Raw genomic sequence first — 22,348 nt, 5'->3', positions numbered from 1 at the left:
CCCACTTCTCAACCAACCCCTGTAACGTCTGCAGTCATCGCTGCCTGGGAACCGACGGTAGTTGACAGGGACTGCCAACCTTTAAGTGGGGGGGTATGTAATGGGGTCAACAAGTCCGACTGTATCCCTTCTGTAGAAATGGCTTTGAATACTGTTCCAGCAATTGCCCACAAGGGGGCAGCGTCGTACTGTACAACGACAAACACAGAGCTGGGAAATTCCCCACAGGAGCTGGTGTGTGAAAAACCAGAAGAGAAGACGCGGGAAAGTGGTGTTCAGCTCCGGAGCTCAGTGAGGAGAGTCCTGCGTGTGGTCTCCCTGAAGAGAGGGCTCGTTTTGCCGCAAAAGTCAGGAAGAAATCACCCGGTGAAAGCAGTTTCTGTCACTCCCAGTCTGCAGAACTTTGTTTTCCTCAGGGAGTTAACCGGACTACCGAGCACCGCCATCTGAGTGTAATTGCAGGGACTGTGACCTGCCTTCTTCTGCCCGGCGTGCTCCGGGACCAAAAGACTACTTATAATCCGTCACCAGCTGGGGAAGATAAAAGAAAAGAAAAGACCGAGGAGCTTCATCTCTCCAGCGCTGCACCGGGACCCATCACCGCGAGACCCCAGGCCTGCGACGTGGGAGCGACATCTTCTTTCGGGATAGACTGGTACGTGTTTGTAGGGAAAGTTAGGGAAAGTTGCCGCCATTTTTTGTTGTTGTTTTTTTTCTTGCTGCATACCCGGAAGGAGTGAAAGTCCAGGGGCTTCCTATACCCATGTGTGCAGATAGCTCAGTTGATTGTATTATAAACATGTTTCCTAGTAAAGAAATGTTACTACCGGTAAAATCTGAGTATGGGGATTTTGTTGGAATAGAGCATACACACACACCCGCGGCCCTACCATCGGTCGCTTCACACAGTGTTTGAGAGGGGTAAGTTGGGGTACAGGCAGGGTGAGATATGTGGGCAGGGTGTGTGTGATATGGGGGTGTATTGTGTGTGATATGGGGGGTGCAGGGTGTATGGGGAGCAGGGTATGTGACATATGGGGGTGTAGTGTGTGAGATCTGGGGGGGTGCAGGCTGTATGGGAAGCAGTGTGTGTGTGTGATATGGGGGGTGCAGGCTGTATGGGAAGCAGGGTGTGAGAGATATGGGGGTGTAGTGTGTGTGATATGGGGGTGTAGTGTGTGTGATATGGGGGTGCAGGGTGTGTGACATATGGGGGCAGGGGCGTAACTACCGCAGTCGCAGGGGTCGGAAGGAGAAGAGAGGTACTTGTTTTTTATTTTGCTGGCTGCATGACACATGGAGGTCTGGGGGTGCTGGCTGCATGATACATGGAGGTCTATGGGACTACATAATAAACATGAAGGACACCTTATACATGGACTAGGGGTGCATTATACATGGAGGAGTATGGGGCTGCATAATACAAAATGAAGGACACCTTATACATGGACTAGGGGTGCATTATACATGGAGGAGTATGGGGCTGCATAATACAATATGATTTATGGCGCTACATTATAATACATATAGCACTATGGGGGCTACATTATAATAAATGGAGAAATATGGAGGCTACCTTACACATGGTCACACATGGGTGTGCGTTATAAAACATGGAGGACTGTGGTGCAGTATAATATATGGAGTACTATGGGGTGAATTATAATACATGGAGAACTATGGGGGTGCATTATAATATATGACGGGTTATGTGGGACCCTTTATATTATATGGAAGGCTATGTGGGGGCCATTATAGTATTTGGAGATCTATATACAAGGAGGACAAAGATACAAGTATGGGATGGGAATGTTTTGTGCTGAGGGAAAAAGGCTCTTTCCCTCAGCACCCAGCTTTCCCATGCTCTGCTATACATCTCTCAGCACCCAGCTTTACTCTGTTATGGGAAAGCTGGGTGCTGAGGGAAAGATGGATATCAGAACATGGGAAAGCTGGGTACTAATAGAGGGATTTCAGATCATGGGAAACCTGGGTGCTGAGGGTAAGAGCCAAGTGTCAGAATCATTATCCTGTACCCCGAGTGTCAGTGTCATTATCCCGCACCCTAAGTGTCGGTGTACGTGGAGGGAGGCCCCGGTCCAAATTTTGCACCAGGGCCCATCAAATTCTAGTTACGCCACTGAGTATTAATCACTGTATTCTACATGAGGGTGCCTACTGCTATCTGGCTCTGCACTGTGCTATATACAGGCTATGCTATATACAAGCTGTATGCTACATGAGGGTGCCTAATGCTATCTGGCTCTCCACTGTGCTGTCTGGGTCTGCACTGTACTATATAGGTCTGTGTACTACATGAGGATACCTAATGCTATCTGGCTCTGCACTGTGTTATATAGGTGCTGTGTACTACATGAGGGTGCCTAATGCTATCTGGCTCTGCACTGTGGTATTTAGGGGCTGTGTACTACATGAGGGTGCCTATTGCTATCTGGGTCTGCATTGTGCTATATGTGTGCTGTATACTACATGAAGGTGCCTAATGCTATCTGGGTCTGCATTGTGCTATATGGGGGCTGCATAGTGCATATGGGGGCTACATAATACTATATGGAGGACAATGGGGGCTTCATAACACAATATGGGGCTGCATACTACTATACCCCCAGAGTTGTATGTCCCCTCCACCCAGGTGCTGTATGTCCCCCCCCACCCCAGAGCTGTATACACCCAGAGCTGCATGTCAACCCCCCACCTCACAGCTGTCCCCCCCACCTCAGTCACTGCCCTCCTCTAGAGCTGTATACCCCTTTCCTCAGTAATATGTATTCCCCCCAGTATTGTGTTTGTCCCCAGCCTCTCTTGTGATGTATATACAGCAGTGTTAGTGTGCCCTATGTGCGGCCATGTCTGTTAGCCAAGCCAGGAAGTGAATGAGGCTGTTGCCGGCTTCCCAATATTAGAAATATATCTACAGTATAAATATATAAAAATAATGTGTGTGTACATGTATGATGTGTATCTATGTATGTCAGTGTATATGACTGTGTATAGATTTATGTCTATTTATATGTGTTTTTGTGAATTTCTCTTTAAATAAGTATGTGTACGTATGCCTGTATGTGTATGTATCTGTGTGGATGGGGCCCACTGAGACTCTTTCGCCCAGGGCCCACAAAAACCTGGAGCCGGCCCTGACAACATGCACTAATATGATACATTAAGTACAGCATATGCTTATCTGCGTTGTCTAGTTTATTTTAAAACTTTTGACCATAATAAACCATTTTCGCCAATGTACTACTCATGCTTCTTTTACATGAGGATTACTGAAGAGCAGCAGTCTAAAAGCTTCACGTTTCCTCGGTAGCAGCTGGCAGACGCCTATTGACTCAAGATTGTAGTATAAGAAGTATCAATTACATAATTCATACAAAAGAAATTCACATTTAGAAAAAGAGTTAAAAAGAAATAGTAGAAAAGGTGCTGAAAAATACATAAACGAGGCAGATTATTATGTGAAATAAAAACATATTTAATATAATGTGCCTTGATTACTGTGGGAATTATGTAATGAATGCCGGGGATAATTTCATGATTGCAGTAAAATAATTTGTGTAGGCTGAAACTGACTGCTCAATAATTCAAAACATTTCTCTACTGCAAGGACACAAAGCGTATACACATTTCATAGGAACTCCTGATGTGAATTTACACCCACTTTGTATTTTGAAAAATAAATTACCGGTATATGATTTCTGAATTTTCCAGAGAAATAACTCATGCCTTAGATGAACACTTATCCAGCATTTATAGACTGGAAACACTCAGCAACAGAGAATTATGTTGTGTAGCGTTGTGTGCCGCTCAGGCAACATCCTTTATTATAACATATGGTTTGGTAAGGCCGGCCATGGCCATATCCATTGAATGCTGGAATGCTATTTGTCCTGTATCCACTGGAAACAAAGAGGAGGGAGTAAGCCATGGCTGTACCCCTCTGACCGAGGTTTATATACCTTTGTCATGCCGGGACGAAGGAACGCCGGGTGTGCGGCACAACAGGTGTGGTACACCATGGAGGTTTTAAAGGACGGGACTGCCGATAGGGAGAGGAGGGATAGGTCAGCACCTCACACTCACCTGTGTTTTATCCCTAAAGTCCCTAGACGGTTCATTCCCCATGCGCAATTGTGACGCCCTGGACCCCAGGGGTACCAGGTAACAACATCTACCACAATATACACACACCCCCATCCCCTGTGAGGACACACCCGTCACCCGAAAGGGAGACCTGATGCCTTCCTCAGGGCCAGTAGGGCACACCAGGTGGGCGGAGTCAGGTGGAAAGGCATGCCCACCGAGGAGACTACTGTCCTGAGGCAGGAAGTACAGTCAGTTAAGTTTTGGAGAGTGACAGTGAGAGAAGTGGAGTTGTAGAGCTGTCAGGGACCCGGGGAGGAGCCTGGGACCCTTGAACCATCAGGCAGGTAGACGGTGGTGGCCGTCTGCAGGAGTACCTGTACAGCAACTGGCGGAACCGTAGGGACCGGGCCAGGGTTGGAGCCCGCCGACCCTGAACCGGGGATTCAACCATGTACCGGAGCATCAGAAACTGGGTACTCAGACCCCGTCCTAGCTTAGAAGCCACTGAGTTTAGGCAAATTGACTGATTGCTGGCTGGACCTCATGGGTTCATCCACACCCAAAGTCCCGAAAGAAGGCAAAAGCCCACCGATTCCGGGTGAGTGCCACCGCCAAGGGCCAAACACCCGACGGACCAGCGCCTGTGGGCAACCAGGGCTCCTCCGGCAGCTCAATACCAGGGAGCGGGCTACCACTGCCCAGGCAGGGGAGCCGAAAAACCACACAAGAGGTGCAAGGGAAAGGTGCCACCATCAACCTCACAGGGGACACCAGCAGCCGGCTGCGGGACCCGACCATACCCGAACTTTGGTTTACCAGTGACTCTGAGTGTGAATTAATCGTGAGTACACCAGTGCCATCCGGGCACAACACTGCACCACAGCACGGCACCCTGCACCCCGACAACAACACCATCGGTCCCCCACAACCCGGGCCCCGGGACACACCACCCCTACCCACGGAGGGGCTAACATCTGAGCTGCGGCCACAACACCAATCCCGGATGAGCCCGCCTTCACTCCAGCCACAGTGGTGGTACATCCCGTCACCACGACCCGTGGGTGGCGTCACGACCCGTAGGACGACAACGCGGCTCTCCCCGGCTGCGCGCCTCATCCCACACCACCACCACCCTACTGCCTCCCCTTTAACAGAGCGACGTGGCCCCCGGTCCGGAGGCACTCATGCCACCGACAACCCGAGCCCGGACCTCGAGCGGCTCGGCCCGAGCAAGCAGAGAAGCGGCCGGGCCCCTCTCAGGGCGGTACACAATCACGTGCCCAGGTCCTGGCTGACCCTAGACTAGCCCTGGCTAGTAATCAGGCCAGCAAGACATTAGTCTTACTACTAACATAAGTACAACACAAGGGAGGGGAGACAACAAGGAGACAGGTACAAAGAAAACTCCGAATCTTCTCCAGAGAGGGAACTCAATCACATCCACTGGAAAGCTAACCACAGTTTTTTCCAGAGACAACTTCTTCTCAGGTCAGCATAGAATAAACAATCACTGGCATAGGAGAGTGGAGTGAGTTTAAATAATGAAGGAAAGTGGCATTAAGGAACTGCAGCTGAGATTAGAGGGAAATGGGATCTCAGCAGAATCAACAAGGAACCCTTAACCTACTCAGCACATAATGAAGTTAATCCACTCATGTGAACCTGTCAATAGCAAATCGCAGTGACTTTTTAATCATAGATATTGCAATGGTCACAACAGAATGCAACACACTTGTGACACATACAGTGATTGGCCACAAGATTGATTAACTTATTACAAATGCACTTCTTGGGGTGAGATACATGAGTTGGCAAGTGAATGTGTAGTTCTTGAAGTTGATATGTTGGATGAAGAAAAAAAATGGTAAATCAGAAATATCTGAATGTCTATGACATGTGTTCTTTATTTATAACTAAATAAAAACCTGTCATCACTTTTTCAATACCTAAACAAAAGCCATCACGTTTGTCTTAGGCTATGTGCGCACTAGAAATGTGAAGTTTCTCAAGAAACTTTCTTGAGAAACTTCTGGGAGTGAAAGATTTCCGGACCTCCGGAAAAAATCCGCACCAAATCCGCATGCGGATTTGCCGCGGATTTGCCGCGGAATAGCCGCGGAATTGCCGCGATTTTCCCGCGGGTGGTTCCCTGCGGATTTTTGCAGGCTGTACTGCAGAAATCCGCAGGGTACCTGCGGAAATAATGGACATGTTCATTTTCTCAAGAAAGTTTCTCGAGAAATTCTTCTCGCGGAAATTTCTTGAGAAAAATCCGCACAAGTGCGCACAGCTTTTTTTTTTTTCCATAGAAATTGCTGGGAAATGTCTGCACAAAGATTGCAGACATTTCTCAAGAAATTTCCGCGGCAAATCCGCGGGTAAATCCGCGGATAAAAAGCTCTAGTGCGCACATAGCCTAATACTTTTTTGGAGTCCACAATCTAACTCCCCCTGTATAACCCCAAAACATCCTTTGTGTTTCTCACACTGTATGTAAATTACTATGGTCCAGTCCAATGGGTGTATAACGCCCATACTGGTGTCCTCGGGCTGTTCTGCCCCCCTCCCTCATCGGGGACACCAGCACTCTCACCTTCCTGACCTTGCAGCGGTGGTTGCCCCATTCCCGGTCCATACTGTTGTCGCGGGCGGAGGAGGGGACGCCACGCTCTTCCACTGCTCGGGTCCGGCTGCCGCGGCTGCTGCGGCCTGCTGGTGCTCGGTGGCTAGAGCGATGGGCCGGATCCCGGGGACTCGAGCGGCGCTCCTCGCCCGTGAGTGAAAGGGGATTGGTTGTTGGGATAATTTATTGTCCGTGACACCACCCACGGTTGTGGTGATTAAGTGGACACCACCGCTGCTCTGTCTGGGGAGCCCGGGAGTGATGGTATGGAGCAGCCAGTTGTTGATTTGCCCCTCCGTGGGTAGGGGGTTTGGTGGTCCCGGGGCCCAGTGATGGGGTTGGTATGGTGGACAGGCGGGTATGGGGCCTGTGGAGGTGCAGGGGCGCAGGGGCAGCGCTGTGCCGCATGGCACGGAGGTACTCACTCAGCCAGTAAACACGACACAGTTCTCGGTAAACAAACGGCTGGTTGGACGGGTCCCTCGGACGGTTACGGTGCTGATGTTCCCTGCAGTTAGCGGTGACGGTCTCTTCCCTGCACCCATGTAAAGTCTTTTTGGTAGCGATGGGTTCCCACCGGTTACCCGCTCCCTGACCTGGACATGAGCTGGAGGAGCCCCTCTCTTGCCCGCAGGCGCTGGCCCTGGGAAACTGGTGCCTTGGCGGTGGCGGTGTCTCCCCTTAACGGTCGGACTGTTGCCTTCAATCGGGACTTGGTTGTTAGGAGACAGAGGTCCCCTTCACTGACGGATTTGGCAAATTATGGCGACTCCTAGCCTTGCCGGGATCCGAAAGGCCCCTGCCCTGGTGCTGACTGTTCTTCGTATACTGCTCCAGTACCGCCGGGTCACCACCCATCCGCGGTCCTTCCAGCAACCTCCAAGCAGTCCCCCTGCAGACAGTCACCGCCGTCTGCTGACCTTGCTGTCTCAGTCCGGGGCACACACCCGGACCAACTTCAGGCTTTCTTAACTGTTACTTTTCTGTCACTACTCTAAAGCTCCTCTACCACTTCCTTCTCAGACCCTAGTCTGACTTCAACTTGCTTCTCACTCAAGCTCTGCCTGAGCTCAACTCATCTCTAACTCATCTGCCTGGTTTTCCCGCCTCCAGGGCTGTGAACTCCCTGGTGGGCGGAGCCAACCGCCTGGCCCACCCCCTGGTGTGGACATCAGCCCCTGGAGGAAGGCAACAAGGATTTTAGGTTAGCTTTGGTGTACCTGCCGGGAATGTGGGGTGCATGTGATGTCGTGACCCGTGACCCCTGGCTTGCCCAGGGCGTCATATTCCCCCTTAGCAAAACGCAGACCGTCCTCGGGCTGCCCGTCCAACACTGGTTTTATTTTCCTTTTGTTTTTCTGCAAAGATAAGAAAAATGGTAACATATATACAGGTAGAAAAACATCATCCCACATCGGGAGGCACATTTCTTAAACGTTACGGTTTTAAACGGTTACGGTCTCCGCTCTCTCCCACCCAAGCAACCTGGCCCTGATGCTGCCCCTAAAACCCAGGCAGCACCCCTTGACCCCAGTCCTGAACCAGTTACCCGAGCGGGAGCTGTCCTTCCCCTCCAAAGGGTAGCCACCGGTTCCTGTGGTGGCTGGGCCCCAGCCTGCTCTGCTGTGGGCCCTCCCTCCAACCTGCCTCTCCGGAGGCGGCAATTGCGGAAACGGTAACGGTAACACAACTTATTTACAAGCCACTAGCGTCTGTGGTTGCCCTGCAAGTTCACGGGCTTGTCCATAGAAAGTTCTCTATGCAAACAACTTTTCAAGCGGTCCCCACGGGGACAACGGTGCCGGCAATGGCCGGTTTCAATCACAGGAGAATTAGGTGACTTTTTCGGTTCCATTTCACTTATCATCATTTTCAACTTTTAAACAAACACACACACTTCTGGTCCCCACGGGGACGGTGCAACGGTGCTCCGCTGCCATCACTCGGAGTCTTCGGCTTCACCTGAGGGAGGGGGTGCAGCACTCACACGGGCCTCTTGGCTGCCCCTCAATTTCGCATCTAGGGCAAACCACCCCCTCTCTCCACAGTGCCGGGTGTACTGCACTATATCGCCCGGCATCAGGTTACGACCGGGGTGCTCCTCGGGCAGGTGGGCATTCACATCCCGCCGGGCTATAAACACTTCGTCCTCCAGGCCCGGTTCATAAATAAATCCATAGCCCCGGCGGACATCAAACCGCCTCACCTGTCCCTCATACAGCGGGCCCCGGACACGGAAAGTCGCTTGTCTCAGACTCTCTTTTTCTCTGATTGCCCGGGCCACCAGCTCCGCTTTCTTCCTTTCCCTCTCACAGATCTCCAGGCCCAGCGGTACCGGCTCCCTGTCCCAATACGGCGCTGCTGCGAGCGCCGGCGCACAGGTCGGGCCCCGCGGGACATTCTGGACGCTGCCCACTGTCAGGGATCTGGGCGGCAGGTCCCGCGGCGTCTTGGCCTTGGGCGCCGCCTTGCAGCGGCAACCCGGCGCAACCTCAGCTGAGGTGTGGGGGATGGGCACAGGGGCTTTCCGCGGTTGGGCCTTCGGCACGGAACGGGTTATCAGCTCTGGCTCGGGGGACTTCTCAGGGGATGCCTCCGGTTCGATTTTCGGGGCTTTCCAGGGCAGCACCTCCGGTCGACTACGGGCTCCGGCTACAGGTCGGCCCGCCTGGGCGGGCATGCTGGGTATCGCTACCGGTTGCGGTGGTAGCGGGCCTAGTGGCGGGGTCACGGCTTCCGAGATGGGTGGCGAGGGAGGCAGCAGGGGGAGAGGGTTTGGACCGGGTTCCGCAGCCGCGATGACCGGCCCTTCAAGGGCATCGGGGCGTGGGTCACTCACCCTCCCTTCCGCAGCTTCCTCCTCGCGTCTCCGCACGGTCGCTATGACGTCCGCCATGTCGGTCTCCCACTCCTCCATGAGGAGCTGCATCTTGACCTGCAGCCTCTGGTAGAGCTGCGCGGTCCGGATCTCCACCCACGCCGCGGTTCCAGGCGCGGGGGCTACGGTGCTGCGGGACGGCATCCACATGTTGCTGGCGGCTTCTCCCAGGAACAAGATGTCTGCAGAGTCCTGGCGTCCCTGCTTTTATAGCCGCGCTCACATGCGACCAGTCGCCATTTCGGCCCCCTTAGCCTCTTTCCGGCCCCTCCTCTATCGGGGCGGGGTTCTGGCTTTCGCGCCTCTGCTACTCGAGAAGACGCTCGAGCGGGAACTCTTCGTGCCAAAGATGGCGGCTTCTGAAATTTTTCTGCCGGACACCTCCGGCGGTCACAAGGCGCACCTCTACCCAACGGCAGAGCGGTAAGATCCTGTTCGTGACGCCAAGTTGTCGCGGGCGGAGGAGGGGACGCCACGCTCTCCCACTGCTCGGGTCCGGCTGCCGCGGCTGCTGCGGCCTGCTGCTGCTCGGTGGCTCGAGCGATGGGCCGGATCCCGGGGACTCGAGCGGCGCTCCTCGCCCGTGAGTGAAAGGGTATTGGTTGTTGGGATAGTTTATTGTCCGTGACGCCACCCACGGTTGTGGTGATTAAGTGGACACCACCGCTGCTCTGTCTGGGGAGCCCGGGAGGGATGGTATGGAGCAGCCAGTTGTTGATTTGCTCCTCCGTGGGTAGGGGGTTTGGTGGTCCCGGGGCCCAGTGATGGGGTTGGTATGGTGGACAGGCGGGTATGGGACCTGTGGAGGTGCAGGGGCGCAGGGGCAGCGCTGTGCCGCACGGCACGGAGGTACTCACTCAGCCAGTAAACACGACACAGTTCTCGGTAAACAAATGGCTGGTTGGACGGGTCCGTCGGACGGTTACGGTGCTGATGTTCCCTGCAGTTAGCGGTGATGGTCTCTTCCCTGCACCTATGTAAAGTCTTTTTGGTAGCGATGGGTTCCCACCGGTTACCCGCTCCCCGACCTGGACATGAGCCGGAGGAGCCCCTCTCTTGCCCGCAGGCGCTGGCCCTGGGAAACTGGTGCCTTGGCGGTGGCGGTGTCTCCCCTTAACGGTCGGACTGTTGCCTTCAATCGGGACTTGGTTGTTAGGAGACAGAGGTCCCCTTCACTGACGGATTTGGCAACTTATGGCGACTCCTAGCCTTGCCGGGATCCGAAAGGCCCCTGCCCTGGTGCTGACTGTTCTTCGTATACTGCTCCAGTACCGCCGGGTCACCACCCATCCGCGCAGTCCTTCCAGCAACCTCCAAGCAGTCCCCCTGCAGACAGTCACCGCCGTCTGCTGACTTTGCTGTCTCAGTCCGGGGCACACACCCGGACCAACTTCAGGCTTTCTTAACTGTTACTTTTCTGTCACTACTCTCAAGCTCCTCTATCACTTCCTTCTCAGACCCTAGTCTGACTTCAACTTGCTTCTCACTCAAGCTCTGCCTGAGCTCAACTCATCTCTAACTCATCTGCCTGGTTTTCCCGCCTCCAGGGCTGTGAACTCCCTGGTGGGCGGAGCCAACCGCCTAGCCCACCCCCTGGTGTGGACATCAGCCCCTGGAGGAAGGCAACAAGGATTTTAGGTTAGCTTTGGTGTACCTGCCGGGAATGTGGGGTGCATGTGATGTCGTGACCCGTGACCCCTGGCTTGCTCAGGGCGTCACATTCCCCCTTAGCAAAACGCAGACCGTCCTCGGGCTGCCCGTCCAACACCGGTTTTATTTTCCTTTTGTTTTTCTGCAAAGATAAGAAAAATGGTAACATATATACAGGTAGAAAAACATCATCCCACATCGGGAGGCACATGTCTTAAACGTTACGGTTTTAAACGGTTAACGGTTACGGTCTCCGCTCTCTCCCACCCAAGCAACCTGGCCCTGATGCTGCCCCTAAAACCCAGGCAGCACCCCTTGACCCCAGTCCTGAACCAGTTACCCGAGCGGGATCTGTCCTTCCCCACCAGAGGGTAGCCACCGGTTCCTGTGGTGGCTGGGCCCCAGCCTGCTCTGCTGTGGGCCCTCCCTCCAACCTGCCTCTCCGGAGGCGGCAATTGCGGAAACGGTAACGGTAACACAACTTATTTACAAGCCACTAGCGTCTGTGGTTGCCCTGCAAGTTCACGGGCTTGTCCATAGAAAGTTCTCTATGCAAACAACTTTTCAAGCGGTCCCCACGGGGACAACGGTGCCGGCAACGGCCGGTTTCAATCACAGGAGAATCAGGTGACTTCTTCGGTTCCATTTCACTTATCATCATTTTCAACTTTTAAACAAACACACACACTTCTGGTCCCCACGGGGACGGTGCAACGGTGCTCCGCTGCCATCACTCGGAGTCTTCGGCTTCACCTGAGGGAGGGGGTGCAGCACTCACACGGGCCTCTTGGCTGCCCCTCAATTTCGCATCTAGGGCAAACCACCCCCTCTCTCCACAGTGCCGGGTGTACTGCACTATGTCGCCCGGCATCAGGTTACGACCGGGGTGCTCCTCGGGCAGGTGGGCATTCACATCCCGCCGGGCTATAAACACTTCGGCCTCCAGGCCCGGTTCATAAATAAATCCATAGCCCCGGTAGACATCAAACCGCCTCACCTGTCCCTCATACAGCGGGCCCCGGACACGGAAAGTCGCTTGTCTCAGACTCTCTTTTTCTCTGATTGCCCGGGCCACCAGCTCCGCTTTCTTCCTTTCCCTCTCACCGATCTCCAGGCCCAGCGGTACCGGCTCCCTGTCCCAATACGGCGCTGCTGCAAGCGCCAGCGCACGGGTCGGGCCCCGCGGGACATTCTGGACGCTGCCCACTGTCAGGGATCTGGGCGGCAGGTCCCGCGGCATCTTGGCCTTGGGCGCCGCCTTGCAGCGGCAACCCGTCGCAACCTCAGCCGAGGTGTGGGGGATGGGCACAGGGGCTTTCCACGGTTGGGCCTTCGGCACGGAACGGGTTATCAGCTCTGGCTCGGGGGACTTCTCAGGGGATGCCTCCGGTTCGATTTTCGGGGCTTTCCAGGGCAGCACCTCCGGTCGACTACGGGCTCCGGCTACAGGTCGGCCCGCCTGGGCGGGCATGCTGGGTATCGCTACCGGTTGCGGTGGTAGCGGGCCTAGTGGCGGGGTCACGGCTTCCGAGATGGGTGGCGAGGGAGGCAGCAGGGGGAGAGGGTTTGGACCGGGTTCCGCAGCCGCGATGACCGGCCCTTCAAGGGCATCGGGGCGTGGGTCACTCACCCTCCCTTCCGCAGCTTCCTCCTCGCGTCTCCGCACGGTCGCTATGACGTCCGCCATGTCGGTCTCCCACTCCTCCATGAGGAGCTGCATCTTGACCTGCAGCCTCTGGTAGAGCTGCGCGGTCCGGATCTCCACCCACGCCGCAGTTCCAGGCGCGGGGGCTACGGTGCTGCGGGACGGCATCCACATGTTGCTGGCGGCTTCTCCCAGGAACAAGATGTCTGCAGAGTCCTGGCGTCCCTGCTTTTATGGCCACGCTCACATGCGACCAGTCGCCATTTCGGCCCCCTTAGCCTCTTTCCGGCCCCTCCTCTATCGGGGCGGGGTTCTGGCTTTCGCGCCTCTGCTACTCGAGAAGACGCTCGAGCGGGAACTCTTCGTGCCAAAGATGGCGGCTTCTGAAATTTTTCTGCCGGACACCTCCGGCGGTCACAAGGCGCACCTCTACCCAACGGCAGAGCGGTAAGATCCTGTTCGTGACGCCAAGTTGTCGCGGGCGGAGGAGGGGACGCCACGCTCTCCCACTGCTCGGGTCCGGCTGCCGCGGCTGCTGCGGCCTGCTGCTGCTCGGTGGCTCGAGCGATGGGCCGGATCCCGGGGACTCGAGCGGCGCTCCTCGCCCGTGAGTGAAAGGGTATTGGTTGTTGGGATAGTTTATTGTCCGTGACGCCACCCACGGTTGTGGTGATTAAGTGGACACCACCGCTGCTCTGTCTGGGGAGCCCGGGAGGGATGGTATGGAGCAGCCAGTTGTTGATTTGCTCCTCCGTGGGTAGGGGGTTTGGTGGTCCCGGGGCCCAGTGATGGGGTTGGTATGGTGGACAGGCGGGTATGGGACCTGTGGAGGTGCAGGGGCGCAGGGGCAGCGCTGTGCCGCACGGCACGGAGGTACTCACTCAGCCAGTAAACACGACACAGTTCTCGGTAAACAAATGGCTGGTTGGACGGGTCCGTCGGACGGTTACGGTGCTGATGTTCCCTGCAGTTAGCGGTGACGGTCTCTTCCCTGCACCTATGTAAAGTCTTTTTGGTAGCGATGGGTTCCCACCGGTTACCCGCTCCCCGACCTGGACATGAGCCGGAGGAGCCCCTCTCTTGCCCGCAGGCGCTGGCCCTGGGAAACTGGTGCCTTGGCGGTGGCGGTGTCTCCCCTTAACGGTCGGACTGTTGCCTTCAATCGGGACTTGGTTGTTAGGAGACAGAGGTCCCCTTCACTGACGGATTTGGCAACTTATGGCGACTCCTAGCCTTGCCGGGATCCGAAAGGCCCCTGCCCTGGTGCTGACTGTTCTTCGTATACTGCTCCAGTACCGCCGGGTCACCACCCATCCGCGCAGTCCTTCCAGCAACCTCCAAGCAGTCCCCCTGCAGACAGTCACCGCCGTCTGCTGACTTTGCTGTCTCAGTCCGGGGTACACACCCGGACCAACTTCAGGCTTTCTTAACTGTTACTTTTCTGTCACTACTCTCAAGCTCCTCTACCACTTCCTTCTCAGACCCTAGTCTGACTTCAACTTGCTTCTCACTCAAGCTCTGCCTGAGCTCAACTCATCTCTAACTCATCTGCCTGGTTTTCCCGCCTCCAGGGCTGTGAACTCCCTGGTGGGCGGAGCCAACCGCCTGGCCCACCCCCTGGTGTGGACATCAGCCCCTGGAGGAAGGCAACAAGGATTTTAGGTTAGCTTTGGTGTACCTGCCGGGAATGTGGGGTGCATGTGATGTCGTGACCCGTGACCCCTGGCTTGCCCAGGGCGTCACACTGTCTCTCCATGAGCTCTACTCTCACCTACTGTATCCTCACCTATCCCTTTTAGACTGTGAGCCCTCGCGGGCAGGGACCTCTCTCCTCCTGTACCTGTTTGTGTCTTGTATTGTTTATGATTATTGTACTTGTCCCTATTATGTACACCCCTTTCACATGTAAAGCGCCATGGAATTGATGGCGCTTTAATAATAAATAATAATAATAATAATGCTGCTGTCCCCCTGGGCTTGTGCATGCCGTACAGGTCTCCTGAGAATGCCCATAGGGTGCGCACATGGCTACACCCCTATTCTTAAATGGCCAGTATGCCCTGACATGGAAGTGTCTCTCAGTTGAGCTGCTTTGTTATTTAAGGCACCTTACCCTTAAGGGAGGTGCCTGGACAATGAGTTCTATACATTGCTATTTCTCAGGTCCTCAGTGCTGCTGCTGTCTGTATGCTGTTACTAATTCGTATCTGTATTTCAGTATATCACAAGTTCGCTGCTGCAACTGTCCTTGCAGGCAGCTTCCTGTGATAATCACTGCTGTTGCTGCAAGTATCCCCGCTGGCCGACTACCATGGTATCTGCTGCTGCAAGTATCCACGTCAGCTGCTGCTTCTGCATCCATCCATCCAGGCCATATCCACAACATCGCCTGCTGCTGCTGTTAATACAATCTGTGACTGTCAGAGTGCATACTCCTGGGGCCAGCTGTTGCAGCATTAGTTTTCCCAAATGGCACCCGGTATCACACCTGCAGCTCAACACCTTCACCATGAGAGGCTCTGAGGAAAACCCAGTGTGGTTCCGCAGTCAAGCCCCTTTGAGTTTTCTGTGTGCTCTGGCCCAGTGGGTCCGCTAATATTATGATCGCCCCGAGAGCCGAACAGGTTCTCTTCACTGTCTTGTCTGCGTCTCCTCTATTTTCATAATCACCGTCCACCAGTATTGATCGATGTGGATGACGCATGCTGCATCGTCCACATAGCACAAAAAAATCTCATGCCTCCATTAGTAGTGTGACACCCTGGCCTATCAGGTCGTCACAGGACATTGTGCAATCTGCCCTTCTGCATGGTGTCCTTTTCCTCCTTGGTTACGGATCCCTAGCATGTGGTGTTGCTAAGAACAAGCTAATCAAAATCCTAGAAACACTCTGCATCACACCCACCAGACACACCAGTGGACAGCCTGAAGGAAATAGGGCTGGACACTTGGGGGGTTGGTAAGGGGAGGTCAGGAGTGTCAGGAGTAGTCAGTCAAGTGGTGACTCTCGAGAGGAGAGGTCACAGGTCGTTGGAGGAGGTTAGGAGCTGGGCTCCTCAGATACAAGGTGGCAGACATTGGTCTGGCCCTGGTAGGAGCTGGAACCTCGGTCGCAGGGGATCGTGTCAAGGGGTATGGAAATGCCGAGCAGGGCAGCCGGCGGCCTTGAGCCATCTCAGGGCAGGGGCCAGGGCACGGCGGGGTACGTGGACCCTAGGCCGGGAAGTAGCTTCACGCGTCCTGGTAATTTACCCAACGAGGGCGAAGACTTCACGATTTGTCCTCTACCCGCTCCAAAATCGGGGTACTAGCGCAACGAGGGGGATAGGACTTTCCCAATATGCAGTCCAGCGTGAACCCTGAGATCAAGCTCTCTCCGTTAGCCATACGGGTGAGCAGTACCCGTTCAGTTTCAAGCTGAGAGGGACCAAATACAGACAGAGGAGCCAAGGTCAAGGTCACAGGCTAACAGGCAACACCATAAGGCACGGGATCCCAGCGTGCTACCTCCTTGCTGCAGCGGCGCTAAGAATTCTGGTTTACAAGTTGTCGGTGTCAGCGTTATTGGACTGAGTGAGTATGCAGTACCTTTTCCTCTCCAACGGTGATCCCCCTATCACCATCACCAAGCCCCGGAGCATCTCCCCCTACCCACGGAGGGGTTAAACATCTGGCTGCCATTCCACCGCTACCAGGCGCTCCCAACAGCAGAGGTGGTATCCCACCTTACCACACACCGTGGGTGGCATCACGAACTCTAACCACAAAATCCCCTGTAAATACCCCCTTTTCAGTTCGAGTGTCCGCGCGAACCCACTCGGGTCCGGAGACCCCATGAGCCACTGCGGATCCGGATCCGAGCGGCGGCACGGCTGCTGGTGCTGGGGTGGTACAGTAGCATCACAGACCTCCAAACAAAGACGTAAAAGACAGAAGTAGTGTATGCGCATAGATGTCCTATGCTCTGCCCTCAGTAAGGCCCGTTTCACACGTCAGTGAAAAACAGTGACGTTTTTCACTGGCGTGTAAAACACGCACATGTCCCTGCGTGTGCCGTGATTGATGGCACACGTGGGTTGTCTAAGTGCAATCCGGGCTCCGTTCTCCGTGGCCCGTGATTGCACTTAGAAAACAACTCACCTGTGCCCGCTCCCACTCTCCATGGTGCTGAACGCTCCCGCGGTGCAGCATCCGGCCGGCGGTGACCCCTGCAGCAGCTGCTTCCGGGTCGGCTGTGTCGCGCATAATGAATATGCGCGACAGTAATGAGCCGGCTCAGAAGCAGCAGGGAGAACGTGCTGCAGAGGACAACGCTGGACGCCGGGTGAGTTAAAATGTTTTTTATTTTAAAAGCACGTTTTTTTCTGGCACGTGTTTCACGGACCACACCACTGCGTGGTCCGTGGAACATCAGTGATGCCAGAAAAAAATGGACATCTCTCCGTGCGGCAATCACGCACACGCGGGTACGCCGCACGGAGACACGTGCAGTGAAAAATCACTGACGTGTGAGCAGACCCATTCATTATAATGGGTCTGCGTATGTCAGTGATTCTGGTACGTTTTAAAAAAAAGCACAAACGTACCAGAATCACTGACGTGTGAAAGGGGCCTAAGGCAGAGCAAAATGCACCTGCCCAGGCCTGTGATGCTACTGAACAGGCACTCCTTGTACTATGTAGATGATGCATCCACATGAATCAAAAGGAGATTATGAAAATACAGGAAGCGCAGACAACACAACGATGATGCTCATTAGACCGGACAATAGTAATTTACAAACATAACGGGAGAAAGACAAATGGTATTTTTGGGGATATACAGGTGGAGTTAGTAGAAAATATACGAGTTTGTAGACTACAAAAAGGAGTAGATAAAGGTGGGAGCTTTTGTATACATAGTATAAAAATAATGACAGGCTCCCTTTAAATGATTGACATATTACTCGTATGCTAGTTAGTACTTACCAAATGTGGCCCAATGAAAGGCAACTAGTGAATCAACAAGGTTATCGGTGACCAAGATTTATGCTGCAAAAATGCTGTAAGAATTTACATGTTTCTAGTTTCAGAAATCTCACTCACTTTGCTGGTACCGTAAAAAGAAACAAAAAAACAGAAGAAACAAAGTGTGTGAAAAAGTCATGAACTGGTATCTATATGATAGTTGCAACCTGTATTTTTTCATTTTACATTGTGTTTGATGATTCATACTTTTCAGGGAAAAAAATTAACTGCTTTCATTTTGTATGAAAGGCTAAAAATACATAAAAGCAGGGTTGGAAGATTCATGGTTTCTGGGGTCATGACTGGGGGTGGGGGACCCGCTAACCCCAACGCCTGCGTCAGCTGGGTGTGCGTCCAAGGGTGCATAAACCAGTTGAAATGCATTGTGCTGATGGAGGTGGGCACCAGGCCACCAGGCCACTCAGGCACCAATCTTCTTCATTAACGATCGCCTGGCTGTGTGTGTGTGCCGCCCCCGTGCCAGCAGCCGGCGCTGCTCGGATCCGGACCCGCTGCGTGGCTCGAGGGATCCTACGGACCCGGGGGTCACGCGGACACACCGAATGAAAAAGGGGACGTAGTTGTACGGCCTTGACCGTATTCGGTTTGTGACGCCACCCACAGTGTGTGGTGACGTGGGACACCACCGCTGGTGTTATGGGATACCCGGGGGAGATGTAATGGCAGCCGGATGTTAATCCCTCTGTGGGTAGGGATGGTTGCCCCGGGGCCCAGTGTGTCTGTGCAGGGTATGGCGGTGGCAGGGGCTTGCACGCCTGGACGTAGCAGGGGATGTTTGGTTACTCACAAGCAAATGAATCACACAAGTCTTTTGATAAACCAAGGTGCTGGTGGCCGGCCGCCGCGGCCGTTTGTACTCCGGTCCCCCACCCGGGCTGATGGTCGCCGTCTCTTCCTCTGCACTGGTTGTAGTTGTGTGTTTGGACTTCCCGGTATGGAACACGGGAGTCCGCTCCCGGCTTTCTGTGTGCCTGAGAAGCCATGCCCGCTGATGCTGACCCGTGGAATCTATGGGCCCTGGCGGTTGCCCTATCCCTATCTGTGGGTGGTTGTCTGATTTTGGGACTTTGGTTGGGACAGGACCTGTAATCCTGCCCTCAATCGGTTGATTAGCTAGGCCATTGGTTCCGGTCCTGGCTTCAGGGTCCGAGTACCCCCTCTGTGCACGTTTTCCGGTCGGGTCTCCGGTGTCGGTACCGGGGGGCTCCAACCCTGCTCCGGTCCTCCTCGGATCTGCCGAGCCATCTTCCCATCTCTTGCTGACAGAGACCACCTTCTGCCACCTAACCAAGGTACCAGGGCTCCGACCCTGGCACCGTTCAACTTGAACTTCTCCTCCGCTGGAGCTACACCTAGCTCCAGCCCAGACTCCTCTCAACTTGAACTACAACTTCCTCTCCTTAGACTGACTGTTTTCCCGCCCCGGGCTGTCTAGACCCCTAGGTGGGCATTGTCTAACCGCCTGGTCCCGCCCACTGGTGTGCCTGTCTTGCCCTGAGGGGGTGACTAGGGTTTCAGGTCGGCTGTATATGACCTAGGTGAGGGATAGTGTTATGCGGGGGCCTAATGTGTGACTACCTGGTTTTACCAGGGCGTCACATTCCCCCTTGATTTAATACAGACCGTCCGCGGGCTGTCCGACCACCAACATTTATGTAACAGGAACTGAAAAGAGAAAAAGAACATTTACAAGTATAATAACAGTGGTACATTTTGTTTTTCTTCCCTTACGGGAGGCACTTGGGTTTCAGGTCGGCTGTAGGTGACCTAGGTGAGGGATGGTGTTATGCGTGGGCCTAATGTGTGACTACCTGGTTTTGCCAGGGCGTCACATGTGCTTCTCTGTGTAGGGTGCATGGCACTTACTTGCTCCTGGCGAACACGCCATCTTCCCGTCCATACTTGCAAGGGCTGCTGGACAGAGTTCACACCACCCCAGGGTCTCTTTAACACAACAGTCTTAACTCTCAGTTATCTGTTGCTTAATAGACAAGTTAGTAAACGTTTTTTGTCTCTGACCGGGGTATGCCTTCCCTTCAGGACTATCATGTAAATGCAGTCTACAAGCTCTCACTATGGGTGCAGCAGCATTTTCAGACCACCATACAAGCAGGGGCAACCTCTACTTTCTCTGTATATACCCTCAGAGTGTTTCCCACAGGTCTACGGCATCTCAGGAAGATCCCGTCTTCCTTGACAACCCCCAACTCAGGCACAGAGATCCGTTGGGTCCCTGCACTGCAATACAAGCTACCAGCCAAACAGTGGCCAGAAGCTAACATTAGCGTCCTGTGACTGAGGATGGCAAATGACAGTAACGTCATTCATTGCTATGGCACGGACACCAATTTCACCTACCGGTCACTGCATGTTGGCTTCAGAGGAGGACGCCGCATGATGTGGGATCTGGGGAGGGTGAGAACAATGTTTTTTTTCCTTATGTGCTACATATATACCAGGATGGGGCCTAGGATGGGGGCACATATACTAGGATGAGGCCTTGGATGGAGGACATATTTACCAGGATAGGGGCATGTATAACAGGATGGGGTAACATATTTACCAGGAAGGAGTCAAGAATGGGTGACATTTACCAGGATGAGGGACACATTTACCAGGAAGGAGCCCAGGATGGGGAATATTTACCAGGATGGGGCACATATTTACCTGGCATGGGGAGCATATATAACAGGATGGGGAGACACAGTTAACAGGAAGGATTCCAGGAAGGGGGACATATGTAACAGATGTGGGACATATTTATCACTCATGGGGGGCATATATAACATGATGGGGGGACATATTTACCAGGAAGGAGCCAAGGATGGGGGACATTTATCAGGATGGGGGACATATATACCAGAATGGGGTACATATTTTCCAAGCATGGGAGACATTTATGTCGCGGGCGGAGGGGACGCGCTCGCCACGCTCGGGTCCGGAGCTTCTGCTGCTGCTCGGTGGCTCGAGCGGTGGGCCGGACCCGGGGACTCGAGCAGCACTCCTCGTCCATGAGTGAAAAGGGGAAATAGTTGTTTTAGGGAGATAGTTCGTGACGCCACGCACGGGTCGTGGTGATTTTTTACACCACCGCTGCTGGTGACGGGTATCCCGGGAGTGATGGTAGGGAGCAGCTAGGATGTTGTCCCCTCCATGGGTAGGGGTTGGTGATCCCGGGGCCCGGTGGTGTAACGGGGAGGCTGGATGGCTGGGATGCAGGGTTGCAGAGGCAGCGCGCCGCGGTGCCGGATGGCAGTGGTGTACTCACTCAGGCAGTCATTGACAGAGTCTCTGGTAAACCAAATGGCTGGATGGACGGGTCCTGCAGCCGGCTGCAGTGTTTTTGTGCTCTCCCCGGACGGCTGATGGTGGCTGTCTTTCGCTGCACCTTGTTAGAATGTTCTGACTCCTGTGGTTGCCCACCGGTAGTCCGCTCCCCAGTGTATAGGTACCGGAGGAGCCCGTTTTGCCCGCAGGCGCTGGCCCTTGGATCTCTAGCCTATGGCGGTGGCTGTATATCCTCACGGTGTGGACTGTTGCCTTCTGTCGGGTCTTGGTTGTTGGGAAACCCCTGGGGTTCCGGTCACACTCGGATTTGACAGTTGTCGGCGGCTCCAAGCCTAGTCGGGGTCCGATGGCCCTGCCTGTGTGCTTAGCTTCACTCCACTCCCCGGTTCGGTACCAGCGGGCCACCACCCGACCCCGGTCCTACGGTTTTGCAGAGATCCACTAACTCCTGCAGACGGCCACCACCGTCTGCCAACCTTGCTGACAGTGCCTGGGCTCCTACCCAGACACCGACAGTTTCTGACCTCTCACTTTCACCTCCAAACTGAAACTGTCACTTTTCCCGCCTCCAGGCCTGTGAACTCCTCGGTGGGTGGGGCCAACCGCCTGGCTCCGCCCCACCTGGTGTGGACATCAGACCCTGGAGGGAGGCAACAAGGGTTTTTGTTTGACTGTTATGACTGTCTAGGGAAGGGGGTGTGTGTGTTGTTATGTCTGTGACTACCTGGCTAGTCCAGGGCGTCACATTCCTCCTTGGTGAAATGCAGACCGTCCGCGGGCTGCCCATCCATCAACGGTTTTATTTTTCTGTAAAAGATAAATTAACATATAAAACATTTAACACAAGCATATTTGTAGTTCTTTCCTTACGGGAGGCATGGCACTCTAACGTTGCAAACATATGTAAAGAAAACATTTTTAATAATAACGGACGGGTTCATGTTCATCCACTTCCCCACCCAAGCAACCTAAACCTTGATGCTGCCCCTAAGAAACGGGCAGCACCCCTCTTCCCCAGTCCGGAAGCAGGAACTCGGTTCCAGGTCACCCAAGCGGAAACGGGTACGGTGTCTCGCACCCGGCTGTCACTTCAGGGGACCCCACGTCCAGGGGGACCCCTGACCCCCGGA

Source organism: Anomaloglossus baeobatrachus, chromosome 1, assembly GCF_048569485.1.
Source record: "Anomaloglossus baeobatrachus isolate aAnoBae1 chromosome 1, aAnoBae1.hap1, whole genome shotgun sequence".
Lineage (NCBI taxonomy): Eukaryota > Metazoa > Chordata > Amphibia > Anura > Aromobatidae > Anomaloglossus > Anomaloglossus baeobatrachus.
The sequence above is the reverse complement of the archived record's forward strand: the minus strand, read 5'-3'. Positions refer to the sequence as shown.